The sequence below is a fragment of the Taeniopygia guttata genome, chromosome 1 (genome assembly GCF_048771995.1).
Source record: "Taeniopygia guttata chromosome 1, bTaeGut7.mat, whole genome shotgun sequence".
Classification (NCBI taxonomy): Eukaryota; Metazoa; Chordata; class Aves; order Passeriformes; family Estrildidae; genus Taeniopygia; species Taeniopygia guttata.
In genome coordinates this window covers 75,431-88,071 of record NC_133024.1, presented here as the reverse complement: position 1 = coordinate 88,071, position 12,641 = coordinate 75,431, and the positions used below count along the sequence as shown (strand labels likewise).

The 12,641-nt window shown below is 53.1% G+C and overlaps 1 long non-coding RNA gene across 1 annotated transcript; it reads left to right on the top strand.

Moving 5' to 3' along the window:
* The first annotated feature begins 3,713 nt into the window (after positions 1–3,713).
* On the top strand, positions 3,714–5,048 carry LOC140680288 (uncharacterized). The gene is made up of 3 exons (XR_012051442.1): positions 3,714–4,566; positions 4,663–4,757; positions 4,870–5,048. It is a non-coding gene; the product is annotated as an uncharacterized lncRNA (long non-coding RNA).
* Positions 5,049–12,641: the final 7,593 nt, after the last annotated feature.

Sequence of the window (12,641 nt, the reverse complement as noted above, 5' to 3'; positions counted from 1 at the left end):
CTAAGGAAAACAGCCGATGTTTCTGCTCAGGATCCTGTGGCCCTGAGGAGGCAGCTGATTGCAAAAAATCCAAACATCGAAGGATGGGCCCCATACAGAAGCTGCCTCCACCTCATACTTGTGATGCCCTGACAATCCCAGAGGAGCCCTACAAACTGACATCAGGAACCTGGATTGGTGAGTTTTCTTTCCCAGGGAAAACAGCCAATGTTTCTGCTCAGGGCCCTGTGGCTCTGAGCTGGCTGCTGATTGCAAGAAATTCGAACATCGAAGGATAAGTCCCAGACCGGAGCTGCCCCCACCTCATACTTGTGCTGCCCTTACAGTCCCAGAGGAGCCCTACAAACTGACATCAGGAACCTGGACTGGTGAGTTTTCTTTCCCAGGGAAAACAGGTCATGTTTGTGCCCAGGGCCCTGTGGCTCTGAGCTGGCAGCTGATTGCAAAAAATCCGAATATCGAAGGATGGAGCTCATAGAGAATCTGCCACCACCTTATACTTGTGCTGCTCTGACAGTCCCAGAGGAGCACTACAAACTGACATCAGGAACCTGGACTGGTGAGTTTTCTCTCCCAGGGAAAACAGCTGATGTTTCTGGTCTTGGTCCTGTGGCCCTGAGCAGGCAGCTGATTGCAAAAAATCCGAACATCGAAGGATGGGCCCTATACAGAAGCCGCCTCCACCTCATACTTGTGCTGCCCTGACAGTCCCAGATGAGCCCTACAAATTGACATCAGGAACCTGGACTGGTGAGTTTTCTTTCCCAGGGAAAACAGCCGATGTTTGTGCTCAGGGCCCTGTGGCTCTGAGCCGGCAACTGACTGCAAAAAATCCGAACAATGAAGGATAAGTCCCAGACCGGAGCTGCCCCCACCTCATACTTGTGTTGCCCTGACAGTCCCATCGGGGCCCTACAAACTGACATCAGGAACCAGGACTGGTGAGTTTTCTTTCCCAGGGAAAACAGCCGATGTTTCTGCTCAGGGTCCTGTGGCCCTGAGCAGGCAGCTGATTGCAAAAAATCCAAACATCGAAGGATGGGCCCCATACAGAAGCAGCCTCCACCTCATACTTGTGCTGCCCTGACAGTCCCAGACGAGCCGTACAAACTGACATCAGGAACCTGGACTGGTGAGTTTTCTTTCCCAGGGAAAACAGCCGATGTTTCTGCTCAGGGCCCTGTGGCTCAGAGCCGGCTGCTGATTGCAAAAAATCCGAACATCGAGGGCTGGGCCCACTACAGAAGCTGCCTCCACCTCATATTTTTGCTGCCCTGACAGTCCCAGAGAAGCCCTACAAACTGACATCAGGAACCTGGACTGGTGAGTTTTCATTCCCAGGAAAACAACCAATGTTTTTGCCCAGGGCCCTGTACCCCTTAGCGGGGAGCTGCCTGCAAAAATTCTGAATATCGAAGGATGGGCCCCATAGAGAATCTGCCACCACCTTATACTTGTGCTGCCCTGACAGTCCCATGGGAGCCCTACAAACTGACATCAGGAACCGGGGCTGGTGAGTTTTCTTTCCCAGCGAATTAGTCGATGTTTCTGCTCAGGGGCCTGTGGCTCTGAGCCGGCAGCTGACTGCAAAAAATCCGAACATCGAAGGATTAGTTCCAGACCGGAGCTGCCTCCACCTCATACTTGTGCTGCCCTGACAGTCCCAGAGAAGCCCTACAAACTGACATCAGGAACCTGGACTGGTGAGTTTTCTTTCCCAGGGAAAACAGCCGATGTTTGTGCTCAGGGTCCTGTGGCCCTGAGCAGGCAGCTGATTGCAAAAAATCCAAACATCGAAGGATGGGCCCCATACAGAAGCTGCCTCCACCTCATACTTGTGCTGCCCTGACAGTCCCAGAGAAGCCCTACAAACTGACATCAGGAACCTGGACTGGTGAGTTTTCTTTCCCAGGGAAAACAGCCAATGTTTCTGCTCAGGGCCCTGTGGCTCTGAGCCGGCTGCTGATTGCAAGAAATTCGAACATCGAAGGATAAGTCCCAGACCGGAGCTGCCCCCACCTCATACTTGTGCTGCCCTGACAGTCCCAGAGGAGCCCTACAAACTGACATCAGGAACCTGGACTGGTGAGTTTTCTCTCCCAGGGAAAACAGCCGATGTTTCTGGTCTTGGTCCTGTGGCCCTGAGCAGGCAGCTGATTGCAAAAAATCCGAACATCGAAGGATGGGCCCTATACAGAAGCCGCATCCACCTCATACTTGTGCTGCCCTGACAGTCCCAGATGAGCCCTACAAATTGACATCAGGAACCTGGACTGGTGAGTTTTCTTTCCCAGGGAAAACAGGTGATGTTTGTGCTCAGGGCCCTGTGGCTCTGAGCCGGCAACTGACTGCAAAAAATCCGAACAACGAAGGATAAGTTCCAGACCGGAGCTGCCCCCACCTCATACTTGTGCTGCCCTGACAGTCCCATGGGAGCCCTAGAAACTGACATCAGGAACCTGGACTGGTGAGTTTTCTTTCCCAGGAAAACAACCAATGTTTTTGCCCAGGGCCCTGTGCCCCTTAGCGGGGAGCTGCCTGCAAAAATTCCGAATATCGAAGGATGGGCCCCATAGAGAATCTGCCACTACCTTATACTTGTGCTGCCCTGACACTCCCAGAGAAGCCCTACAAACTGACATCAGGAACCTGGACTGGTGAGTTTTCTTTCCCAGGGAAAACAGCCGATGTTTCTGCTCAGGGTCCTGTGGCTCTGAGCTGGCTGCTGATTGCAAAAAATCCAAACATCGAAGGATAAGTCCCAGACAGGAGCTGCCCCCACCTCATACTTGTGCTGCCCTGACAGTCCCATAGGAGCCCTACAAACTGACATCAGGAACCTGGACTGGTGAGTTTTCTTTCCCAGGGAAAACAGCCGATGTTTCTGCTCAGGGCCCTGTGGCTCTGAGCCGGCTGCTGATTGCAAGAAATTCGAACATCGAAGGATAAGTCCCAGACCGGAGCTGCCCCCACCTCATACTTGTGCTGCCCTGGCAGTCACAGAGGAGCCCTACAAACTGACATCAGGAACATGGACTGGTGAGTTTTCTTTCCCAGGGAAAACAGGTGATGTTTGTGCTCAGGGCCCTGTGGCTCTAAGCCGGCAGATGATTGCAAAAAATCCGAATATCGAAGGATGGACCTCATAGAGAATCTGCCACCACCTTATACTTGTGCTGCTCTGGCAGTCCCAGAGGAGCACTACAAACTGACATCAGGAACCTGGACTGGTGAGTTTTCTCTCCCAGGGAAAACAGCCGATGTTTCTAGTCTTGGTCCTGTGGCCCTGAGCAGGCAGCTGATTGCAAAAAATCCGAACATCGAAGGATGGGCCCTATACAGAAGCCGCCTCCGCCTCATACTTGTGCTGCCCTGACAGTCCCAGAGGAGCCCTACAAATTGACATCAGGAACCTGGACTGGTGAGTTTTCTTTCCCAGGGAAAACAGGTGATGTTTGTGCTCACGGCCCTGTGGCTCTGAGCCGGCTGCTGACTGCAAAAACTCCGAACATCGAAGGATAATTCCCATACAGGAGCTGCCTCCACCTCATACTTGTGCTACCCTGACAGTCCCAGAGGAGCCCTACAAACTGACATCAGGAACCTGGACTTGTGAGTTTTCTTCCCCAGGGAAAACAGCCGATGTTTCTGCTCAGGGTCCTGTGGCCCTGAGCAGGCAGCTGATTGCAAAAAATCCAAACATCGAAGGATGGGCCCCATACAGAAGCTGCCTCCACCTCATACTTGTGCTGCCCTGACAGTCCCAGAGGAGCCCTACAAACTGACATCAGGAACCTGGACTGGTGAGTTTTCTTTCCCAGGGAAAACAGCCGATGTTTGTGCTCAGGGTCCTGTGGCTCAGAGCCGGCTGCTGATTGCAAAAAATCCGAATATCGAGGGCGGGGCCCAATACAGAAGCTGCCTCCACCTCATATTTGTGCTGCCCTGACAGTCCCATGGGAGCCCTACAAACTGACATCAGGAACCTGGACTGGTGAGTTTTCATTCCCAGGAAAACAACCAGTGTTTTTGCCCAGGGCCCTGTGCCCCTTAGCAGGGAGCTGCCTGCAAAAATTCTGAATATCGAACGATGGGCCCCATAGAGAATCTGCCACCACCTTATACTTGTGCTGCCCTGACAGTCCCAGAGGAGCCCTACAAACTGACATCAGGAACCTGGACTGGTGAGTTTTCTTTCCCAGGGAAAACAGGTGATGTTTGTGCTCAGGGCCCTGTGGCTCTGAGCCGGCAGCTGGTTGCAAAAATTCCGAATATCGAAGGATGGACCTCATAGAGAATCTGCCACCACCTTATACTTGTGCTGCTCTGACAGTCCCAGAGGAGCACTACAAACTGACATCAGGAACGTGGACTGGTGAGTGTTCTGTCCCAGGGAAAACAGCCGATGTTTCTGGTCTTGGTCCTGTGGCCCTGAGCAGGAAGCTGATTGCAAAAAATCCAAACATCGAAGGATGGGCCCCATACAGAAGCTGCCTCCACCTCATACTTGTGCTGCCCTGACAGTCCCATGGGAGCCCTACAAACTGACATCAGGAACCTGGACTGGTGAGTTTTCTTTCCCCGGGTAAACAGCCGATGTTTCTGCTCAGGGTCCTGTGGCCCTGAGCAGGCAGCTGATTGCAAAAAATCGGAACTTCGAAGGATGGGCCCCATACAAAAGCTGCCCCCACCTCATACTTGTGCTGCCCTGACAGTCCCAGAGGAGCCCTACAAGCTGACATGAGGAACCTGGACTGGTGAGTTTCCTTTCCCAGGGAAAACAGGTGATGTTTGTGCTCAGGGCCCTGTGGCTCTGAGCCGGCAACTGACTGCAAAAAATCCGAACATCGAAGGATAATTCTCATACAGGAGCTGCCTCCACTTCATACTTGTGCTGCCCTGACAGTCCCAGAGGAGCCCTACAAACTGACATCAGGAACCTGGACTGGTGAGTTTTCTTTCCCAGGGAAAACAGCCGATGTTTGTGCTCAGGGCCCTGTGGCTCTGAGCCGGCTGCTGATTGCAGGAAATCCAAACATCGAAGGATAAGTTCCAGACCGGAGCTGCCTCCACCTCATACTTGTGCTGCCCGGACAGTCCCAGAGAAGCCCTACAAACTGACATCAGGAACCTGGACTGGTGGGTTTTCTTTCCCAGGGAAAACAGCCGATGTTTCTGCACAGGGTCCTGTGGCCCTGAGCAGGCAGCTGATTGAAAAAATCCGAACATCGAAGGATGGGCCCCATACAGAAGCTGCCTCCACTTCATACTTGTGCTGCCCTGACAGTCCCAGAGGAGCCCTAGAAACTGACATCAGGAACCTGGACTGGTGAGTTTTCTTTCCCAGGGAAAACAGCCGATGTTTCTGCTCAGGGTCCTGTGGCCCTGAGCAGGCAGCTGATTGCAAAAAATCCGAACATCGAACGATGGGCCCCAGACAGAAGCTGCCTCCACCTCATACTTGTGCTGCCCCGACAGTCCCAGAGGAGCCCTACAAACTGACATCAGGAACCTGGACTGGTGAGTTTTCTTTCCCAGGGAAAACAGCCGATGTTTCTGCTCAGGGTCCTGTGGCCCTGAGCAGGCAGCTGATTGCAAAAAATCCAAACATCGAAGGAAGGGCCCCATACAGAAGCTGCCTCCACCTCATACTTGTGCTGCCCTGACAGTCCCAGAGGAGCCCTACAAACTGACATCTGGAACCTGGACTGGTGAGTTTTCTTTCCCAGGGAAAACAGCCGATGTTTCAGCTCTGTGTCATGAGGCTCTGAGCCGGCAGATGACTGCAAAAAGTCTGAACATCGAAGGATAATTCCCATACAGGAGCTGCCTCTACCTCATACTTGTGCTGCCCTGACAGTCCCAGACGAGCCCTACAAACTGACATCAGGAACCTGGACTGGTGAGTTTTCTTTCCCAGGGAAAACAGCCGATGTTTCTGCTCAGGGTCCTGTGGCCCTGAGCAGGCAGCTGATTGCAAAAAATCCAAACATCGAAGGATGGGCCCCATACAGAAGCTGCCTCCACCTCATACTTGTGCTGCCCTGACAGTCCCAGAGGAGCCCTACAAACTGACATCAGGAACCTGGACTGGTGAGTTTTCTTTCCCAGGGAAAACAGCCGATGTTTGTGCTCAGGGCCCTGTGGCTCTGAGCCGGCAACTGACTGCAAAAAATCCGAACAACGAAGGATAAGTCCCAGACCGGAGCTGCCCCCACCTCATACTTGTGCTGCCCTGACAGTCCCATGGGGGCCCTACAAACTGACATCAGGAACCTGGACTGGTGAGTTTTCTTTCCCAGGAAAACAACCAATGTTTTCGCCCAGGGCCCTGTGCCCCTTAGCGGGGAGCTGCCTGCAAAAATTCCGAATATCGAAGGATGGGCCCCATAGAGAATCTGCCTCCACCTCATACTTGTGCTGCCCTGACAGTCCCAGAGAAGCCCTACAAACTGACATCAGGAACCTGGACTGGTGAGTTTTCTTTCCCAGGGAAAACAGCCGATGTTTGTGCTCACGGCCCTGTGGCTCTGAGCCGGCTGCTGACTGCAAAAACTCCGAACATCGAAGGATAATTCCCATACAGGAGATGCCCCGACCTCATACTTGTGCTGCCCTGACAGTCCCAGAGGAGCCCTAGAAACTGACATCAGGAACCTGGACTGGTGAGTTTTCTTTCCCAGGGAAAACAGCCGATGTTTCTGCTCAGGGTCCTGTGGCCCTGAGCGGGCAGGTGATTGCAAAAAATCCGAACATCGAAGGATGGGCCCCATACAGAAGCTGCCTCCACCTCATACTTGTGCTGCCCCGACAGTCCCAGAGGAGCCCTACAAACTGACATCAGGAACCAGCACTGGTGAGTTTTCTTTCCCAGGGAAAACAGCCGATGTTTCTGCTCAGGGTCCTGTGGCCCTGAGCAGGCAGCTGATTGCAAAAAATCCAAACATCGAAGGATGGGCCCCATACAGAAGCTGCCTCCACCTCATACTTGTGCTGCCCTGACAGTCCCAGAGGAGCCCTAGAAACTGACATCAGGAACCTGGACTGGTGAGTTTTCTTTCCCAGGGAAAACAGCCGATGTTTGTGCTCAGGGCCCTGTTGCCCTGAGCAGGCAGCTGATTGCAAAAAATCCGAACCTCGAAGGATGGGCCCCATACAGAAGCTGCCTCCACCTCATACTTGTGCTGCCCTGACAGTCCCATAGGAGCCCTACAAACTGACATCAGGAACCTGGACTTGTGCGTTTTCTTTCCCAGGGAAAACAGCCGATGTTTCTGCTCAGGGCCCTATGGCTCTGAGCCGGCTGCTGATTGCAAGAAATTCGAACATCGAACGATAAGTCCCAGACTTGAGCTGCCCCAACCTCATACTTGTGCTGCCCTGACAGTCCCAGAGGAGCCCTACAAACTAACATCGGGAGCCTGGACTGGTGGGTTTTCTTTCCCAGGGAAAACAGCCGATGTTTCTGCACAGGGTCCTGTGGCCCTGAGCAGGCAGCTGATTGAAAAAATCCGAACATCGAAGGATGGGCCCCATACAGAAGCTGCCTCCACTTCATACTTGTGCTGCCCTGACAGTCCCAGAGGAGCCCTACAAACTGACATCAGGAACCTGGACTGGTGAGTTTTCTGTCCCAGGGAAAACAGCCGATGTTTCTGCTCAGGGTCCTGTGGCCCTGAGCAGGCAGCTGATTGCAAAAAATCCAAACATCCAAGGATGGGCCCCATACAGAAGCTGCCTCCACCTCATACTTGTGCTGCCCTGACAGTCCCAGAGGAGCCCTACAAACTGACATCAGGAACCTGGACTGGTGAGTTTTCTTTCCCAGGGAAAACAGCCGATGTTTCTGCTCAGGGCCCTGTGGCTCTGAGCCGGCTGCTGATTGCAAGAAATTCGAACATCGAAGGATAAGTCCCAGACTTGAGCTGCCCCGACCTCATACTTGTGCTGCCCTGACAGTCCCAGAGGAGCCCTACAAACTAACATCGGGAGCCTGGACTGGTGGGTTTTCTTTCCCAGGGAAAACAGCCGATGTTTCTGCACAGGGTCCTGTGGCCCTGAGCAGGCAGCTGATTGAAAAAATCCGAACATCGAAGGATGGGCCCCATACAGAAGCTGCCTCCACTTCATACTTGTGCTGCCCTGACAGTCCCAGAGGAGCCCTAGAAACTGACATCAGGAACCTGGACTGGTGAGTTTTCTTTCCCAGGGAAAACAGCCGATGTTTGTGCTCACGGCCCTGTGGCTCTGAGCCGGCTGCTGACTGCAAAAACTCCGAACATCGAAGGATAATTCCCATACAGGAGCTGCCCCGACCTCATACTTGTGCTGCCCTGACAGTCCCAGAGGAGCCCTACAAACTGACATCAGGAACCTGGACTGGTGAGTTTTCTTTCCCAGGGAAAACAGCCGATGTGTCTGCCCAGGGCCCTGTGCCCCTTAGCGGGGAGCTGCCTGCAAAAATTCTGAATATCGAAGGATGGGCCCCATGGAGAATATGCCACCACCTTATACTTGTGCTGCCCTGACAGTCCCAGAGGAGCCCTACAAACTGACATCAGGAACCTGGACTGGTGAGTTTTCTCTCCCAGGGAAAACAGCCGATGTTTCTGCTCAGGGTCCTGTGGCCCTGAGCAGGCAGCTGATTGCAAAAAATCCAAACATCGAAGGATGAGCCCCATACAGAAACTTCCTCCACCTCATACTTGTGCTGCCCTGACAGTCCCAGAGGAGCCCTACAAACTGACATCAGGAACCTGGACTGGTGAGTTTTCTTTCCCAGGGAAAACAGCCGATGTTTGTGCTCAGGGCCCTGTTGCCCTGAGCAGGCAGCTGATTGCAAAAAATCCAAACATCGAAGGATGGGCCCCATACAGAAGCTGCCTCCACCTCATACTTGTGCTGCCCTGACAGTCCCATAGGAGCCCTACAAACTGTCATCAGGAACCTGGACTTGTGCGTTTTCTTTCCCAGGGAAAACAGCCGATGTTTCTGCTCAGGGCCCTATGGCTCTGAGCCGGCTGCTGATTGCAAGAAATTCGAACATCGAACGATAAGTCCCAGACTTGAGCTGCCCCAACCTCATACTTGTGCTGCCCTGACAGTCCCAGAGGAGCCCTACAAACTAACATCGGGAGCCTGGACTGGTGGGTTTTCTTTCCCAGGGAAAACAGCCGATGTTTCTGCACAGGGTCCTGTGGCCCTGAGCAGGCAGCTGATTGAAAAAATCCGAACATCGAAGGATGGGCCCCATACAGAAGCTGCCTCCACTTCATACTTGTGCTGCCCTGACAGTCCCAGAGGAGCCCTAGAAAGTGACATCAGGAACCTGGACTGGTGAGTTTTCTTTCCCAGGGAAAACAGCCGATGTTTCTGCTCAGGGTCCTGTGGCCCTGAGCAGGCAGCTGATTGCAAAAAATCCGAACATCGAAGGATGGGCCCCAGACAGAAGCTGCCTCCACCTCATACTTGTGCTGCCCCGACAGTCCCAGAGGAGCCCTACAAACTGACATCAGGAACCTGGACTGGTGAGTTTTCTGTCCCAGGGAAAACAGCCGATGTTTCTGCTCAGGGTCCTGTGGCCCTGAGCAGGCAGCTGATTGCAAAAAATCCAAACATCGAAGGATGGGCCCCATACAGAAGCTGCCTCCACCTCATACTTGTGCTGCCCTGACAGTCCCAGAGGAGCCCTACAAACTGACATCAGGAACCTGGACTGGTGAGTTTTCTTTCCCAGGGAAAACAGCCGATGTTTCAGCTCTGGGTCATGAGGCTCTGAGCTGGCAGATGACTGCAAAAACTCTGAACATCGAAGGATAATTCCCATACAGGAGCTGCCTCCACCTCATACTTGTGCTGCCCTGACAGTCCCAGACGAGCCCTACAAACTGACATCAGGAACCTGGACTGGTGAGTTTTCTTTCCCAGGGAAAACAGCCGATGTTTCTGCTCAGGGTCCTGTGGCCCTGAGCAGGCAGCTGATTGCAAAAAATCCAAACATCGAAGGATGGGCCCCATACAGAAGCTGCCTCCACCTCATACTTGTGCTGCCCTGACAGTCCCAGGGGAGCCCTACAAACTGACATCAGGAACCTGGACTGGTGAGTTTTCTTTCCCAGGGAAAACAGCCGATGTTTGTGCTCAGGGTCCTGTGGCTCAGAGCCGGCTGCTGATTGCAAAAAATCCGAATATCGAGGGCTGGGCTCAATACAGAAGCTGCCTCCACCTCATATTTGTGCTGCCCTGACAGTCCCATGGGAGCCCTACAAACTGACATCAGGAACCTGGACTGGTGAGTTTTCATTCCCAGGAAAACAACCAATGTTTTTGCCCAGGGCCCTGTGCCCCTTAGCAGGGAGCTGCCTGCAAAAATTCTGAATATCGAACGATGGGCCCCATAGAGAATCTGCCACCACCTTATACTTGTGCTGCCCTGACAGTCCCAGAGGAGCCCTACAAACTGACATCAGGAACCTGGACTGGTGAGTTTTCTTTCCCAGGGAAAACAGGTGATGTTTGTGCTCAGGGCCCTGTGGCGCTGAGCCGGCAGCTGGTTGCAAAAATTCCGAATATCGAAGGATGGACCTCATAGAGAATCTGCCACCACCTTATACTTGTGCTGCTCTGACAGTCCCAGAGGAGCACTACAAACTGACATCAGGAACGTGGACTGGTGAGTGTTCTGTCCCAGGGAAAACAGCCGATGTTTCTGGTCTTGGTCCTGTGGCCCTGAGCAGGCAGCTGATTGCAAAAAATCCAAACATCGAAGGATGGGCCCCATACAGAAGCTGCCTCCACCTCATACTTGTGCTGCCCTGACAGTCCCATGGGAGCCCTACAAACTGACATCAGGAACCTGGACTGGTGAGTTTTCTTTCCCAGGGAAAACAGCCGATGTTTCTGCTCAGGGTCCTGTGGCCCTGAGCAGGCAGCTGATTGCAAAAAATCGGAACTTCGAAGGATGGGCCCCATACAAAAGCTGCCCCCACCTCATACTTGTGCTGCCCTGACAGTCCCAGAGGAGCCCTACAAACTGACATGAGGAACCTGGACTGGTGAGTTTCCTTTCCCAGGGAAAACAGGTGATGTTTGTGCTCAGGGCCCTGTGGCTCTGAGCCGGCAACTGACTGCAAAAAATCCGAACATCGAAGGATAATTCCCATACAGGAGCTGCCTCCACTTCATACTTGTGCTGCCATGACAGTCCCAGAGGAGCCCTACAAACTGACATCAGGAACCTGGACTGGTGAGTTTTCTTTCCCAGGGAAAACAGCCGATGTTTGTGCTCAGGGCCCTGTGGCTCTGAGCCGGCTGCTGATTGCAGGAAATCCAAACATCGAAGGATAAGTTCCAGACCGGAGCTGCCTCCACCTCATACTTGTGCTGCCCTGACAGTCCCAGAGAAGCCCTACAAACTGACATCAGGAACCTGGACTGGTGAGTTTTCTTTCCCAGGGAAAACAGCCGATGTTTCTGATCACGGTCCTGTGGCCCTGAGCAGGCAGCTGATTGCAAAAAATCCAAACATCGAAGGATGGGCCCCATACAGAAGCTGCCTCCACCTCATACTTGTGCTGCCCTGACAGTCCCAGAGGAGCCCTATAAACTGACATCTGGAACCTGGACTGGTGAGTTTTCTTTCCCAGGGAAAACAGCAGATGTTTCAGCTCTGGGTCATGAGGCTCTGAGCCGGCACCTGACTGCAAAAAATCCGAACATCGAAGGATAAGTCCCATACAGAAGCTGCCTCCACTTCATACTTGTGCTGCCCTGACAGTCCCAGAGGAGCCCTACAAACTGACATCAGGAACCTGGACTTGTGCGTTTTCTTTCCCAGGGAAAACAGCCGATGTTTCTGCTCAGGGCCCTGTGGCTCTGAGCCGGCTGCTGATTGCAAGAAATTCGAACATCGAAGGATAAGTCCCAGACTGGAGCTGCCCCAACCTCATACTTGTGCTGCCCTGACAGTCCCAAAGGAGCCCTACAAACTAACATCAGGAACCTGGACTGGTGAGTTTTCTTTCCCAGGGAAAACAGCCGATGTTTCTGCTCAGGGTCCTGTGGCCCTGAGCAGGCAGCTGATTGCAAAAAATCCAAACATCGAAGGAAGGGCCCCATACAGAAGCTGCCTCCACCTCATACTTGTGCTGCCCTGACAGTCCCAGAGGAGCCCTACAAACTGACTTCTGGAACCTGGACTGGTGAGTTTTCTTTCCCAGGGAAAACAGCCGATGTTTCTGATCACGGTCCTGTGGCCCTGAGCAGGCAGGTGATTGCAAAAAATCCAAACATCGAAGGATGGGCCTCATACAGAAGCTGCCTCCACCTCATACTTGTGCTGCCCTGACAGTCCCAGAGGAGCCCTATAAACTGACATCTGGAACCTGGACTGGTGAGTTTTCTTTCCCAGGGAAAACAGCAGATGTTTCAGCTCTGGGTCATGAGGCTCTGAGCCGGCACCTGACTGCAAAAAATCCGAACATCGAAGGATAAGTCCCATACAGAAGCTGCCTCCACTTCATACTTGTGCTGCCCTGACAGTCCCACAGGAGCCCTACAAACTGACATCAGGAACCTGGACTTGTGCGTTTTCTTTCCCAGGGAAAACAGCCGATGTTTCTGCTCAGGGCCCTGTGGCTCTG